Here is a 16,740-nt window from a genome sequence, read left to right as displayed (position 1 = left end):
TTTTCTTCTCAGATACAGAATCTATAAGCAACTTAGGCGCAGTGGTTGTTGAGGAGCAGGGATCAGTAGAGGATAAGTAGAAAAGGAAAAAGTACATGGGGCTCCCAAGCATCCGGCTATATCTTATGGTCATCACAATAAGTAAATTCGCCAACAGGGTTGGGAGGTATAGAAACAGGAAGACCACAAATACTATTTTCTCCTTTAGAACATCTTGTGTTAACCCAAGCAGAATGAACTCCTTCATCCTGCTATTCAGCTCCACAGCTACAGTGAATGTAGAAAGGACACAGGTGAGAAATGGTTCATCTGCAAAGAAAATTGGGAAAATGTTGACTTGGCAATAGCAGTGGACTCGGACTCTGAATTCCAAGTGTGTAGCTCTAATTCCATTAACACATAACTCTGTGGGCCTCAAAGTGTTTCTTGCACTATAATCACTTGGGAAACTTTTTTTGGTGATGATATCCATGCTTTAACTATGAGAATTCATTCAAGGTCTTCCTGTGTGGACCAAGATTTTTTGAGGAAAATAAAAAGCTTTCAAGTGATTGCGCCCTCTCCCATTGTCTGAGAATTAATGACTTTGCCGTATGATCTTGATCAAATCACGAACGTCTTGAAGCTTTTTTGTCATATGAAAATTAGAGTTAATAGACACTTCACGAAGTATATGTTTATGATATGTGTATGCAAAATGTATATACATCTTAATTACTGAAAAATAATATCCCTATATAATTTTAAAATAATATATTTGGAGACTCTCTACTAAGAAAACACAGTTTTTTGATTTGGACACCAATTTGCACCCATTATTCCTGACCTCTTAAGTATCTTGGTTTGATTGTGCTTTAAGAAGAAATTATTTCTCCAACTTTAGGCTCATGGTCGCCATAACTTTATCTTCATTGTCAGTCAGGGCACATAAGACATTTGGGTAAATCACTGAGTTCGGCATTATTGAGGAAAATTACTATATATTTGAAATAATCTATTACTCATGTTAGATGTATGGCATCAAGTTTCACACCCTCTGGATCCAAATTTATGTGCTGCTTGTTATATTTCTATAACCTGAATAATCTTTACTCACATATGATTCTCATACCACTAATGTCCAGAGGTTTGTATTCTTGCAATTTTTATTACTCTTAAAACATAATTTAAAAAAATTATTTCAGACTTGCAACATAAAAATATTTCCCATTGTTCTACTCTATTCTTTATTTCTATACAGACATATCTATATAATTTCAACCATCATGTAACATTATTATACTTTCTGATTTTCATTTTTGATTGTTAAATGCCTTTGTCCATGTAATTAAAGAGTATCCATAACACAGTTACCCATTTTAGTAACTGTAAATTAACACATCACAATCTCATAATATAAATCTTATAATTTATTCTTATTTAACTTGTTTCCAAATTTTCACCCTAATACAAACTTTTGAAGAAAGCTCTTCTCATTTATATCTTGTTGTTTATTTTTAATAATTTCATCAAAATAAATTTCTAGGAGATTGTGGCCATAAAATATGAATATTTTCAAGGTTTTTATAGCCTTTCAATTTGATTGTTTCAATATTTATTAGACGCATTTTAATTATAGAGTGAATATATTTGCATAAAAATATCCAAAGTTAAAAGTAGATTGCAAGGTGGAAAAACCATCCTTCAAAAATTTATAATTAACCAATCCCACACTGCAGAAGTAACTGTTAGTTCTTTCCTCATTCTTTCAGGTTTTTCAGGGTTATACATATATATATGTCTGGTTAAATATCCCTTTTTATGCACAAATTGAATCATTTCCCATTGTTTCTAAAATAATAGCAATAAGGCACAAATTTCTAATAAAAAACTAACTTGGGGCATTATCTTATTTGCTTGGTTAATAGACTTAAAATTATGCTATATATTTCTTTGATTAATGGTAAAGTGTAATATTTTGTATAGTTTTACTTCTTATATTTCATCTGTTTTCAATTATGCATATCTTTTGTCAGTTAATTTTTTGATATCTTTAAGTTTTGAGCTCTTTTGGTATTTATTTTTAATTTTTTACAGTCAAATCTATCAATTTTTCTCCCCTTTCTAGTTTAGTTTATTACTTCAATTTGGGAGTTATCATCTTTCTTCTGTCTTATAATGTTCCTGTGTCTTTTAATATTAATGAGAAATGGTCTAGAATTTATTTCAGTATGTGTTTGGGGATATTCCTCCTCTTTCTGATCAATCACCAATCCTTCAATGAATCAATGAATCAATGTCAAATCATTATATATTTACTAAGAACCTACTCATCTGCAGTCACTATAGTGTGTCATGGAAAGGCGTCTTCAACTTCTTTTTATTCAAGTTAGAGGGATAACATACTTCTAGATATGATAATTACATAAGAATGACACACAGTTGTATGTGATAATACCAAATGAATTTTGATTTCAACAGTAAAAAAGTTCCCTAGAGAATGAATTGATTGGCTAGTGAAGATTAAAAAATGAGAAAGAAGTGGAGTTATGGCTTTAATTGTGTTAAACTGTAGTTTCCAACAAGATTCTCTGAAACTCAAGTATTCAATAAGCTTATACTGGGTCTCCCTAACTAAATCAATATTTCAATATTAGTAACTTAAATTGTCCATTTACCTCTAATAAATATACACATCTAAATAAAACTTTGTTTCTTTGCAATCCAGCTAAAATAATATTACTTCAGTGTGATAAACTAGAGATGATATAAAAACTACACAAGCTCTGATTGGCAGTTCCAATTATCTCTGACAACTATAAAAGAGAAAATGAATTAACGATTACTTAGTTTCAATCCACTAAGTTCATATTGGGGATGAAGACAAAAGGGAGGGAACATTTTGCTGTGAAGAGAGAAGTTAGGTGAGAAGAGCGAGTAAAAAATCATAAGGGGAGAAGCATGCATTGCTTCAGGTGAACAGAGATGATCTCCATAAAAAGTAGTCCCATCAAATCAAAAAGTTGTAAAAGATACATTTGTAGGCAGATAACTTACAACCATGAAAGCCAGGCCATGTAATTCCATTTTATTTTATTTTCAATAAGGAAAGAGAAGATTTGGGGACATAAAGACAGAAAAGCAGCACTTGACAAGATGTATGCATTACATTCACATCAACCATACCTGGGGTTTTATCATTCAATTTACCTATTATTTCCTACCACTCCTGGACCATCCTACCTCTCTGATTTTGGGGACATCACAGTAGTGAGCATCCTATTTTCGCTTCCTTAATCCCTAATTTTTACTTTTACCTGTTGAAATTTTAACCAGTTCAAATTATATTTGATGCTAGAAGTCTTCCCGCTTTTTTCCAGGTAATTTGGACATCTGCCTCTGTCTTCTATGCTCCTATATTACTATGGGCTTTGTTAAATATATGCATTTAATTGGATACAGCAATCCTAGCTTATACATTATTCTTGTTCTTTAATCTTATCATTCATACAGATTTTCACTTTTCTTATTTCATTTAACCTGCACATTTTCTTGAAAGGTGAGTATGGCCACTTGCCTTGTTCTTTTTTTAAAGATTGGCACCTGAGCTAACACCTGTTGCCAATTTTCTTTTTCTTTTCTTTCTTCTTCTTCTCCACAAAGCCCCCCAGTACATAGTTGTATATTCTAGTTGCAGGTCCATCTGGCTGTGCTATGTGGAATGCTGCCTCAGCATGGCCTGATGAGCAGTGCCATGTCCACACCCAGGATCAGAACCAGCAAAACCCTGGGCTGCCGAAGCAGAGCGCACGAACTTAACCACTCAGCCACGGGGCCAGCCCCTGCCTTATTCTTTTCTATGTACAAAGCTTAACCTCTGATACAGAAAGTTTCACCAGGTACAGTCAGGCTATAAGTAGAGTGGATGCTACTGGATAGCTTCTCTCTCTAGATTCGCCCTCCGTGTCTTATAAAACACAAATCCCAATCATCGTGTAGATTGCATCCTAGAAAAGGCAAATCCTGAACCATCAGAGAAGGATGCCAATTGATATCTTAATTTCCTGTCCCAACTCCAAAATCAAATTCTGTAAACTGCACAGTGAGACAAATATCAAAGCAGACAACTAGATACCTAAGTGAATAATAGAAAAGAGGAGGAAAGGGCAGAGACTGAATGAAGTCAGAGCAGGAGAGAGGAGAGTGACAGTGAGCAGACACCATAGAAAGAAGAGTCAGAGGACAATACACAGAAAGATATAGAAAGGGGAGAGAATTAGAATTAATTCTAATAAAAATATTAGAAAAGCCAATTTGACCCAAGATTTCATAGAGAATTCAGCTTCTTTCTCCCTGACCACTGCACTATGACTTGCCCCAAAATCAGAGAGGAGATGAAGTTGTGGATCATGAGCAAGGGTTGCCAAGGAGCTTGAAAACTCAAGTGTATAGAAAGTGCAGCCATGTCTTATACTCTTTCCAACAAAACATCACCACTGACCTAAAACTCTTCAAATGAGGAGATGCCCAAGAAAAAACTTTCTGCCAAGCCGGCCTCAATGCCATGGTACAGATTAGTGCACACTTTGTGAACAGAGTTGCTTTTTTTTTTTTCTTGAGGAAGATTAGCCCTGAGCTAACATCCACCACCAATCCTCCTCTTTTTGCTGAGGAAGATTGGTCCTGAGCTAACATCCATGCCCATCCTCCTCTACTTTATATGTGGGATGCCTGCCACAGCATGGCTTGATAAGCGGTGCACAGGTCCACACCAGGGATCTGGGCGGGCGAACCCAGGCCGCTGAAGCAGAGAGCATGAACCCAACCACTAAGCCACCCAGTGGCCCCTGAACAGAGATGCTTTTGAGAGGTAGTACTGCTTTTTGCTGAGGCCAGAGAAGACTTAGGAACCCTGGACCACCATAACCTTTCATTGGTAGAAATACTCTCCGCAGCTCCATCACTTCTTAGAAGACACACTGAGCACAGTTTCCATCCAGTCAGGGGTCAGCCTGGTGGGGTAATAATTAAGTTTGCATGCCCTGCTTCAGAAGCCCGGGGTTCACCAATTCGGATCCCGGGTGTGGACCTGACACCACTTGTCAAGCCAAGCTGTGGCAACATCCCACATAAAATAGAGGAATATTGGCACAGATGTTAGCTTAGCAACAATCTTCCTCAAGCAAAAACATGAAAATAGGCAACAGATGTTAGCTCAGGGCCAATCCTCCTCAGAAAAAAAAAAAAAAAGATTCCATCAAATCAGTCTAGAGGAAGCAACATAAAAAAAATATTTCAGACAGACTGAAAAACTTACCTCTTTTCTTATGAGCAAGTAGATGACTTCCAATAAAGTATATTTTTTGTACCTTCAGTTATAATTTACTTAGAAGATAAATCTTATGATGCCTGGATAAAACACGCAATTATACTTCATGGAGATTTATCAGTGCTTTCTATCACAGGAGGTTATGGAGAAAGGAGGACTCTGCATGTGGCCATAAGTCACACAGTTCCTGCCCAGAAGCGATAGGTTAAACAAAACAATATTCATAATGGAGCAGGAGAGAGTGTCATGAAAAATAGGGGAAGTTTCTTAATTTAGTTCTTGGAAACCTTTTGGAGAAAAACATTCCTGTGTTTTGAGAGAGAAATCTCTCTGAAGACAGCTCTCTTCCTAGAGTCTGTCTTTTGGAAAAATATGAGTTAAGTGTTTTCTTTTTATAGCATTAGATATTTATAGTAATTCCCACAAAACTTGCAAGTGCCTTTTAGCCTCAGAAGCTCCAAGGAAACCATTACTCCCAACTCAGTCCCAAAGGATGTCCAATGAGCTACCTAGCACAGACAGTCCAATGGTAAAAGTAAACTTTGGACCCAGTTAGTTAAACTTCAGCTCACCAGGATTTGCAGGTGGAGAAACTCTGTTCCGTTTTCCATGTCATTTTCTTAAGCTCTTCTCTTCTAGAGGCATGAAAGTCTTTGAAGCCAGTTAAACGCTTAGAAAGATGAAATATGTAAGGGAGACATGAGTCCTGGCCCCACCACTTATCTCTAAGTGAATTTAAGCAAGTTTTTCAACCTCTTTAATTTCCTGTTGTTTCTTTGTAAATGGCCACTAGTAATAGTCATTATTTATTTAAAAATTATTAATGTTAAGTTCTCCCATTTCTAATTTTATCTATGTTTTTAAATCAATGTAGAGAGGAAGATAGGAAAGGAGGAAAAGAGAAAAGAATTCTTAAATACTTGTCTTATGTATTTTCTTTTTCTTGTTAAAGATACATGCCTTTACACTTACAGGGAAGAAAGTTAGATATTTGCTTTTGGATGGTTGCAACCTATTAAAGATGGGCTAGATTACATTACAACATTACTTTATTCCCTGGAAAACCATGTTAGTACCCAGCCGTCTGGCCTAAGAATTGCCTGCAAGGTATGACATTGCATGCTAGGTGCCTTAAATGAGGATGAATGAGAGGTCCAGGGTAGGAATGGAAGGAGAAAGATGGGAAACAAAATGAGGTGGGAGAATGCCATGAATAGATTGCACCATGCTTTGCAGTTTTACTGAAGTGTCTAGTGGCAGCCAACAAGCTCAAGTGTCTCATAGAAAAATCAGATCCCAACATCTGGCCTTTTTTGTTAAAAATGGACTAGAAGAATCCCTAGGAAGGTTTTGGTATGTTACTTAAAGTTTTTGAGCTTCAGTTTCCCCATCAATTAAACAGCAAAGTGAAGACTTACCTTTAAAATGTTTCTATAAATACTAAAATATATTACATTTGAAAGGAAAGAATGCCTGCCTCAGAAAGTGTAGAGGAAATATTTGTGCTTTTATTAACCAGACTTAAACATGAGGAACTGAGGACCAAGGAAGTGAAATAACTCACCTAGGGTCATACAGCTAATGAGTAACAGAACTGAGCCTAGAATCCAAATCTCTTAAGTACAATTCTAATGCTCTTTTTACTTTAATAAGGTACACAGTAATGTCATAAGGTTTATTGGGCTAGAAAACAAGACCAGTCCATGAATGAGTCCCTGCATTAAACTTCCATTAAAAAAGCCTGAAATTGACTCCCTACCTTTGAGGAAATGATTAAGCTTCCCAGTTCTGGTGGAAACATTTTGCAGAGGGTAGTTTCAAAGGAGACCATTAAACTGCCCGAAGGCTGGAAGCTGAGTCAATGATCTCTTGAAGTCCCTTCCAGCAATGAGTGAACTGTAGACTGAATGACTGGATTCCCTAACTGGACTCCAGGTTCTGCTAAACCAATGCCAGGGTGTTATTGAATGCTGTTGACTGTGGTAATTCAATCATGGAAACCACAAATGGGAATAGATGACAACTGAGGTTTTTACTAAGTTTGATTCACCTCTGTCTCACATGTAGTCTTAGGATGAATTGAGGCCATAATTTAAACTCTGCTCATTTAAATTTATATCTTACTACAGTAGGATTTCCAGTGACTAATTCATAAACTGGCAGAAAATTAATATCATATACTCTTCTTCATTGGGCCTGAAAGGGAAGACTAAGTAAAGAAAAAAAATGATTATTTAGTATTTTTGTCCACAATACTCAATGAGTAAGTATTTTATTGGTGTTGATATGCATGGGGAAAATGAAATATTTTACTGTAAATCATTTATTTCAGAAGACCCTTGGCCACCTGAGATAAATGAAACTTGATTATGGAAATGACATGCAAGATGTGTCTAAACTGGAATGATCTCTGTATCAATTATTATTCAAATAGAATTATTCTGACTTGCGTAGTAGACAAAGGCAAGAAAATTCAGGTCACCAAGTGAATTAAAATATAATCCTCTCTTGAAACCTATTTTTTACTCTCAGATGTCTCTGGCTTCTATTCCTATTGGAGGGGAAGAAAGTCAGCTTACTACACTTGCAGCTTTCATACTGGTTTTGCTAGTAACATTTTCTCTCAATAGTTCTCTTTGATTGTTCTCAAATAAAAGATACTCATTGCTGACTCCCTTATGCAATCTGGTGCCCCTTATTCTCCCACAGTTGATTGGCATGGGGTGGTCACCTGATCCAAGAGGAACTCATCCACAGGCAAGACTGGGTCAATTAGGTTTTCTCTCTCAAGAAATTCACCAAATGACTCAAATTCTCTAGCAGATGGTCATGGATCATGTTAAATGATGGAGTCATGTGATACAGGTACACCTACAGTTGAGGTTCTGAGAATGTTCTGGGCTCTGCCCTTCCTGAGTCCTGATTGTTTTTTCCCAACAGTCACTGAGATCAGTGTCCTAAATATAAACTTCTTTTCACTTGAAATACTTGAATAAGTTTCTGTTCCTAATATCTAAGATATTTTTGTCCTCCCTTCAGAAAGGATTTTTAAAGCATGGAGTGAATGGCAAGCAGTCTGATGGACTGGTTCTCTTTTCATTCTTTTTGGTGATTGGATTTCAAGTAAGCATAAAATCTCTTTTGAATTTACATGTGAGGATACTGAGTAGCCAAATAAGTGTTAAGGAGTGATCTCTCCTTGTTCTATTCAGAACCTTTGGATGTTGTAACAGTGCCTCTGAAGTTCCTAAATACTATGTCTTTAATGGCGTTTTACATCATAACTAATGATGCTTCATCGTATTGGACTGCTCGTTAATACTGGCTTCCAATGACTCCATAAACAATATTTCCTTGATAATGAGCACAAATACAAATCTGTTGACCAGAGTCTGCAAGAAAATGTGAGCAATAATTCATTTCCCAGTCATGTTAAACTGACTGCTTAGAATTTTATACCGTAAGTATGGAACTACTCACCTTCCAACCACGTTTTCCCTTGAGCTCTTTAAGCCATAATCACTGAATTCCTGGAAAGTGATGTCTTTCCACACTGACCACATCCCTGCCTTCCACACACCACCACCTGCAGGGAGGAGATGAAAGACCTGAGCCCAGACAAAGAACAGTGGTCCCATTCATATAAGTCATGTCCCTCATCACATGTGGTTTAAGAACAAAACAGGAGAGCACAATGCCACCACATCCAGGGGAGGCAAGAAAGGGCCAGTCAGCATTGCAGAGCAAAAGTTTTAAAAGCCCTTGAAGGAGATAAGTACAGTAACCTCTGAACTGTCTGACATGTGACCTTGAGCCTGTGGAAGGGCTAGGGTGACCTCCTTTGTTTTCAGCAGGAAGGATGGGCAGGCTATAAGATGGTTGCCACCACCCCCACCATCTGCAGTGCTGTAGATGGTGACACTGCAGTTAGACCATGAACAAGTGACTGCTGAGAATGGCCTACATACCTGCCCCACGTCAAGGATCAGCAGGGGACCATTTATAGCCCACACCCTTGAACTTGTGCTGTGTCACCCAAAATGAGCATGTAAACCCCATTCTAGTAATCAACTTAGTACAATATTATAAAAGAAACAATGAACCAGCCTGTGGAAGCCATTTGCTTGCCAGACTGCCCTCCTGGAACCACGGTTCTGGCCACAGAACCTGGGGTAAGTTCACAGCTACAGAATCCACAGCTTCCTGGGCTATCTGATTGGCCCCATGGGTGGAATAGAGTATCAAAGAGCACCCCAAAGAGAGAAAACAGAGATGATACTCATGCACTCTGGTGTGGGCTGGGGTGCCCCACCAGAAGGGTCTGCCCAGTCACAGACACTGGCAGAGAACATAGGAAATTTCACAGAAGATATTTCAAAGTGTGGAGCCAGGAACTGTGGCCCTGCTTGCCCAGATCTAAAGGCAGTACTAAGTAAAATATTGGTTCTTCTCATCTATGAACATAAAATGATAATCATGCAAATGACTTGGAGAAAGTGTTCCAAGCAGAGACAATAGCCTAGGTAAAGGCCCCAAAGCTAGAAAATACCTGACCTGTAAGAGGAACAGTCAGCTGCCAGAATAACCAGAGGAGTCAATGAAGAGTTGGTCATAAGAGAGGAGTTCAGAGAGCTGACAGGACAGCCAGATTATGGCTGCTGATTCTAGTAATTGTAAGGGCTTTAAATTTTACCTGAGTGATATGGAGAGCCATTGCAGAGTATTTAACAGAAGTGTGATATGATCTGACTCATGGTTTAAAGGATAATTCTGAGTGCTGTGTTGAGGATAGAGTATTAGAGGGTAGGAGGTATGAGGCAATTGTGATAATTCAGGTGAAAGATGATGACAACTTGGAACTAGGTAACAGGTCTAAAACTGATTAGAAGTGACGGAATTTGGGATGCACATTGAAGGCGGGGCCAACAAGATTTCCTGATAGACTAGATGTGCCATCGGTTGAAATAGAGAATGCTGTGAGTGGAGTACTTTTAAGGATAAAAGAGATAACAGATTTTTTTTTACAATGTAAATGACCCAGTAGAAAGGGAATGAAGAGGATATCAGAGCTATAGAAGAGACTTTTAGACCAATGTCTTCATGCAAGTGATAAGCAGATGAGGTCCAGTGCATGAGAAAAGAGGTTGTTTGCCTTTGGATAGGAGAATAGATAATGCATTTACAGGAGTAAGTAGCAAGGTAGCATGTAATTGGATGGGTGATGGCAGATTGGTAGATACAATCATAAGAGTTTATGAAAGTTTATCTTCTGATGTCTTAAATTTTCTCAATGAAATAGGAAGCAAGTTTATTTAATGTTTCCCAATAAGTCTGATACTTGACGTAGCTTTTAGGCCAATATCCTCCTGAAAATTACAGCGCCATTTTATCCCTACATTGCTATCCTTTGTATCATGAGTAGTATTGAATTTTTCAACTCTAATATAAAGATAATCAAATGATTTACAATCTAATACTAGTAACAGCAAATTCTAATAAAAAAGGAGCAAGACCATATGGTATTTCTATTTTTTACTTTTTTAGAAATCTCCATGCTGTTTGACCAAGTGGCTGCACTACTTTGCATTCCCACCAGCATTATATGAGGGGTCCCTTTTCTCCACATCCTCTCCAACATTTGCTCTTTTCTGTCTTGTTAATTATAGCCATTCTGATGGGTGTAAGGTGATATCTCATTGTAGTTTTGATTTGCATTTCTCTAGTAATTATTGATGCCAAACATCTTCTCATGTGCCTGTATGTGTCTGTATATCTTCTTTCGAAAACTGTTTGTTCATATCCTCTGCCCATTTTTTGACCTGGTTGTTTGTTTTTTTTGTTGTTGAGCTGTATGAGCGCTTTATATATTTTGGAACTTAACCTCTTGTCAGATATATGATTTGAAAATATTTTCTCCCCGTTGGTGGGCTGTCTTTTGGTTTTGCTCATGATTTACTTTGCCTTGCAGAAACTTTTAATCTGATGTAGTGTCATTTGTTTGTTTTTTCTATTGTTTCCCTTGCCTGGTCAGACATCATACTTGAAAATATGCTTCTAAGACCCATGTTGAAGAGCATACTGTCTATGTTTTCTTCTAGAAGTTTCAAGATTTCAGGTCTTACATTCAAGTCTTTAAGCCATTTTGAGTTAATTTTTGTGTATGGTGTAAGATAATGGTCTATTTTCATTGTTTTGCATGTGGCTGTCCAGTTTTCTTAACACCATTTATTGAAGAGACTTTCTTTTCTCCATTGTATGTTCTTGGCTCCCTTGTCAAACATTAGTTATCCATAGACGTGTGGGTCTATTTCTGGGCTCTCAATTTTGTTCCATTGATCTCTGTGTCTGTTTTTGTGCCAGTAACTTGCTGTTTTGATTACTATAGCTTTATAGTATATTTCGAAGTCAGAGATTTTAATACTTGCAGATTTGTTCTTTTTTTCTCAGGATTGCTTTGGCTATTCAGAGTCTTTTGTTGTTCCATATACATTTTAGGATTCTTTGTTGTATTTCCACGAAGAATGTCACTGGCATTCTGATTGGGATTGCATTGAATCTGTAGATTGCTTTAGGAAATACGGACATTTTAATTATGTTAATTCTTCCATGGGCATGGAATATCTTTCCATTTCTCTGTGTCTCCTTTGACTTCTTTCAATAACGTCTTATCATTTTCACTGTATAGGTCTTCACCTCCTTGGCTAAATGTATTCCTAGATACTTTACTCTTTTTGTTGTAATTGTAAATGGGATTATATTCTTGATTTCCCTTTCTGCTAGTTCATTATTGGTATATAGAAATGCAGCTGATTTTTGTATGTTGATTTTGTACCCTGCAACTTTGCTGTAGTTATTGATTATTTCTAATGGTTTTCTGGTGGATTCTTTAATGTTCTTTATATTTAGAATAATGTCATTTGCAAACAGTGAGAGTTTCACTTCTTTCTTTGTAATTCAGATCCCTTTTATTTCTTTTTCTTGCCTAAAGGCTCTGGCCAAAACTTCCATTACTATCTTGAATAAGAGTGTCAAGAGTGGGCACCTGTATAATCCAGCTATCCCACTACTGGGTATTTATCCAAAGAATATGAAATCAACAATTCAAAGAGATTTATGCACCCCTATGTTCATTGCAGCATTACTCACAGTAGCCAAGATGTGGAAGCAACCCAAGTGTCTATCAATGGGTGAATGGATAAAGAAGTTGTAGTGTGTGTATGTATATATATGTATGTATATATATATATACATACATACATATATATACATTGGAATACTACTCAGTCATAAAAAAGACAAAATTGTGCCATTTGCAACAACATGGATGAACCTTGAGGGTATTATGCTAAGCGAAATAAGCCAGACAGAAAGATAGTCACCACATGATTTCACTCATATGTGGAAGATAAGCACATGGACAAGGAGAACAGATTAGTGGTTACCAGAAGAGGGAAGAGGGTTGGGCAGGGTAAAAGGGCACATATCCATAGTGATGGATAAAACTAGAATATTGGTGCAGTCTATACAGAAACTGATTTATAACAACATACTCCTGAAATTACACAATGTTATAAGCCAATATGACATCAATAAAATAATTAATTTTGTTTTTAAATTTTAAAAAGGAGTCAGATCAAGATTTGATTAGAAGTCAGACTGTTGAAAAAAAAGGCATTGAGCTGCTGAGTAACATGCAATGAGTAAGTTATTAAATTTGAATTAATTTAGGGGACCTATAGAACAGACAAGAGGAGAAGTTTGTGGAATCTAACTGATAGGTAACAATTTCAGTGTGAAAGTTCAGAATAGTTCTTATCAATGTAATAGAAGGCATAGATTCTAGACCTACTTTGATACTAGGAAAATTTTCAAAAAGATCACAAATACTTAAATTTATAGATCTCATTATGATCCTTTCAGTTCTTTCATTCTATAATTAAAATAGAAAATGATCATTACAAGGCTCTTACAGAGATCAACATTATTATACTGTCATAGGCATTTTCTTCTTCTTTGAAGTGAAATAAGGTGAATAATTGTAAAGTGAATCCAGAAATTTAATTTTAAGATGTTGTAAGCTGGCAGTGATGTAGGAAAAAGTTAAATGGAAGCTCTGTGCAAAGATTTTTGATGCCAAATTGCTGTGTCATCTGTAACCTCATGAAGGATTTGATTTTTAATTATTATACAAATGGAGTCATTTTGACATCCGTGCTCTTCTGAGCTTGAGAGTTAAAAAATAATAGCATTCCCTGATCAGGACCCTGCTTATCTTTCACATCTCTACTTGGACCACATTCCCTGTAGTCCACTGTGCACTGATTACCCTGATCTTACTTTACATTAGTTCCTACCATAGAGTTTCTGCACAAGGTTTTCTCTTTTGCCTTAATTGTTCTTCCCACTGTAATGCTAAAGAATGGTTCTACCTCATCATTCCAATCTTGGTTTAGAAATCATCACTTAGAAAAGCCCCCAGATCCACCCAAGTAGAGTTACCCACTCACACATACAGCACTCCATTACAATTTTTTGAGATTCGCTTATCACTCTATGACTTTACTTTCATTTGTACATGCTGTTCATCTCCTGCGCTAGAACACAAGCTCCAGGACAGAAAGGAAACATATTGTCTCATCCATCGCTTTATACTCAGATCCTAGAAGAGTATCTGAGACTTTGTAAAATTCTGCAAATACATTTCAATAAATAAATTAACCTAATTAAAAATGGTTGGTGGTAATCGATGCTAGATATCTATTCCATATATGCAGTTTGAATTTAAAAATAAAAATCTTTATTTAAATATTGTTTGAAATACTGTAACTAATATGGCAATTATTGTATTGATATATATCATATTTTTCGAAGAAAACCATAACAGAATACTGAATCATGCTATGACCTTAGCTTTCCCATATACTTAGTCAAGGGAGGCAGTTTAGAAGGCATTAGTGTCTCTCTATCGACAACCAAAGAAAGATCTGGGAGAAAATAAATATCCTTTAGATTTAGAAACCCAAATTTAGAATGTAACAGCAAGAATCATTCTCCCATAGTTTAAAAAAATAGATCCATTGAATTGCACTTTTTTTCATAAAGAATAGATATATTCAAGATACAGACACCAGATTCTGAAGTTTCTTGACTCCAGCATGATGAATTCTTATTCTGCTTCTCAAAAGGATGGAAAAAGGTAGTGGACAATTTTGGTAAAGTGGTGGCCTCCATGTTGAATAGCAAATTACTAATCTAAGATTGTACTAGCTTCCAAAAGGAAATTTGACAGCAGGAAAATTCTAATTTTATAATTATTTATCCTTCCCTACTTCTTACCCAACCTACAAAATTGAAAATATCCCCAAAAAGTCTCTTTTAGACTTATATTCATTCAATAATATTTATTAGCCAGCTAGTAGCTGGCTGGCAGTGTTCTACCCACAGCATGACTGAAGAAACATAATCCCTGCCCTTACAGGGATTATAATCATGCAGGGAAAACAGAGAAGATAAAAGTCAAGAAAAAATTTTTTAAAGTATAGTTTGTGATAATTGATATTAAGGATACAATGAGCTGAAGAGCTAGAGAATAACAGAGGTGAATGATTAAAGAAATTAATCAGGGAAGACTTGACTAAGGAGGTGGGGGTTGATCTGAAGATGGAAAAAATGAGATGGAGCCAACCAAGCAAAATATTCAAAAAAGAATTTCAGCAGTGATCAGAGTAAGACCAAAAGCCCTAAACTGGGAAAGGCTTGAATTATTCAAAAGACAGGTTAAAAAATAGAGAGAGAGGGAATGGCCAGACTCATGTGAGAAAAGAGATGGAGTACAAAATGTCCTGAGGAGGTAAGCAACAACTTGATTGTGGTATCTTAATGTGATGTGCATGCTTAGAACATGCCCTTGACTGCTGTGTGCCCAATGGATTGCACTGAATGGGGAGAGAAAGACCTCAATGTCCTTGTAGGAAAGATTTGTTCTTAGCATGTAAGCTAGTGACCATCCAGGGTCCCCTGTTTCACCCACAGTTTCCTCATGGCATTTTTCACCTGTGTATTCCTCAAGGTATAGATCAAGGGATTTAACATGGATGTGACAATGGTAAAGAACACAGCTATCGCCTGTCTATGGAGTAAATGGCCACAGGAGTTAGGTACAAGAAAATACATGGTAAAGAATAAAACAACCACTGTAAGGTGGGAGACACAGGTGGAGAGAGCCTTATGCTGCCCTTCAGAGCTCTAAGACTTCAGAGAGCAGAGGATCACCATGTAAGAGGCAATGAGGATAAGAAGATAAGGAAGAGGATAAGGTCACACACATCACGCCAGTGTTGAAGATGACTAAGAGGCCCAGGTTGTGGAGGTCCATGCAGGCGAGTTTCAACAATGGAAACAAATCACACATAAAGTAATCAATGACATCGGAGCCACAGAAAGTTATTTGATACATGAAGTAAAGCTGTATTGTTGCATGCATGATTCCCCCAGTGAGGCCCCTTCCAGCAACAGGCAACACACTCAAGGGCTCAAGATGGTTATGCAGTGCAGGGGCTTACAGGTGGCCACATATGATTGTAGGCCATGACAATGAGAAGGATGATCCCCAGACCACCAAAGAAATGCTCTGCAAAGAGCTGGGCCATGCAGCCTTTGAGGGCGATGATAGTGCTCTCAGAGAGGGAGTCCACAGTCATCTTGAGGGTGACAATAGAAAAGTAGGTGGCATCCATTAGGGACAAGGGAGTAAGGAAAAGATACAAAGGTGATCTGATTTGTGATCATGGTTACCACAGTGAGTAGGTTTCCTAAAACTGTGGACACATACATGATTAGAAACACAGCAGAGAGTATTTTCAGCAGGACAGGATTCTTTGCAATGTCCAAAAGAATGAATTCAGTCACACTGTTTGGATTCTCCATTTACTGTGGGCTGATGTAAGCACATTGCTCTGCACTGGAAAATCTACAAAGTAATAGTGTTTTGAACTAGTAATCACTGAGTGTATTGGACATTTTTGCACTCTATCTCACACCCTCTTGACTTACTTTTTTCTCTAGCTATTGATACAGCAGCCAGCTGCTGACAATTATAGCCTGACAATAGCTTTTTCCTACTTATCCCCCCAACAACATCTTCTCTCCTCAGCGTATCTCTTGCTGTCTGTCCTGGTATGTGCTGCTTGAGATGCTGAGAAGACTCTGCTTCATCATTCTGGTGCACACACACACCTGGAAAGATGAAGGAATTAACACAGTTTAAGGACACCCTGGATCATTGATAGATATAAGCCGGTGGATAAATGGTAACAAGCTTAACAGAATCTTGGATTAACTTTCTTTCCTTCGTGTTTCACTCTCCTCATTCACTGCCTCAATTCCGTTTCCCCAAATAAACTACCTACATACAAGCCCTTCTATCAGCCTAT

The 16,740-nt window shown here is 37.2% G+C and overlaps 1 pseudogene; it reads right to left on the bottom strand.

Annotated features, from left to right (window-relative positions):
• Nucleotides 1-15,174: 15,174 nt before the first annotated feature.
• Nucleotides 15,175-16,367, bottom strand: LOC138916585 (olfactory receptor 4C6-like; annotated as a pseudogene).
• Nucleotides 16,368-16,740: the final 373 nt, after the last annotated feature.

Source organism: Equus caballus, chromosome 12 (assembly GCF_041296265.1).
Source record: "Equus caballus isolate H_3958 breed thoroughbred chromosome 12, TB-T2T, whole genome shotgun sequence".
Classification (NCBI taxonomy): Eukaryota; Metazoa; Chordata; class Mammalia; order Perissodactyla; family Equidae; genus Equus; species Equus caballus.
The sequence above is the reverse complement of the archived record's forward strand: the minus strand, read 5'-3'. Positions and strand labels throughout refer to the sequence as shown.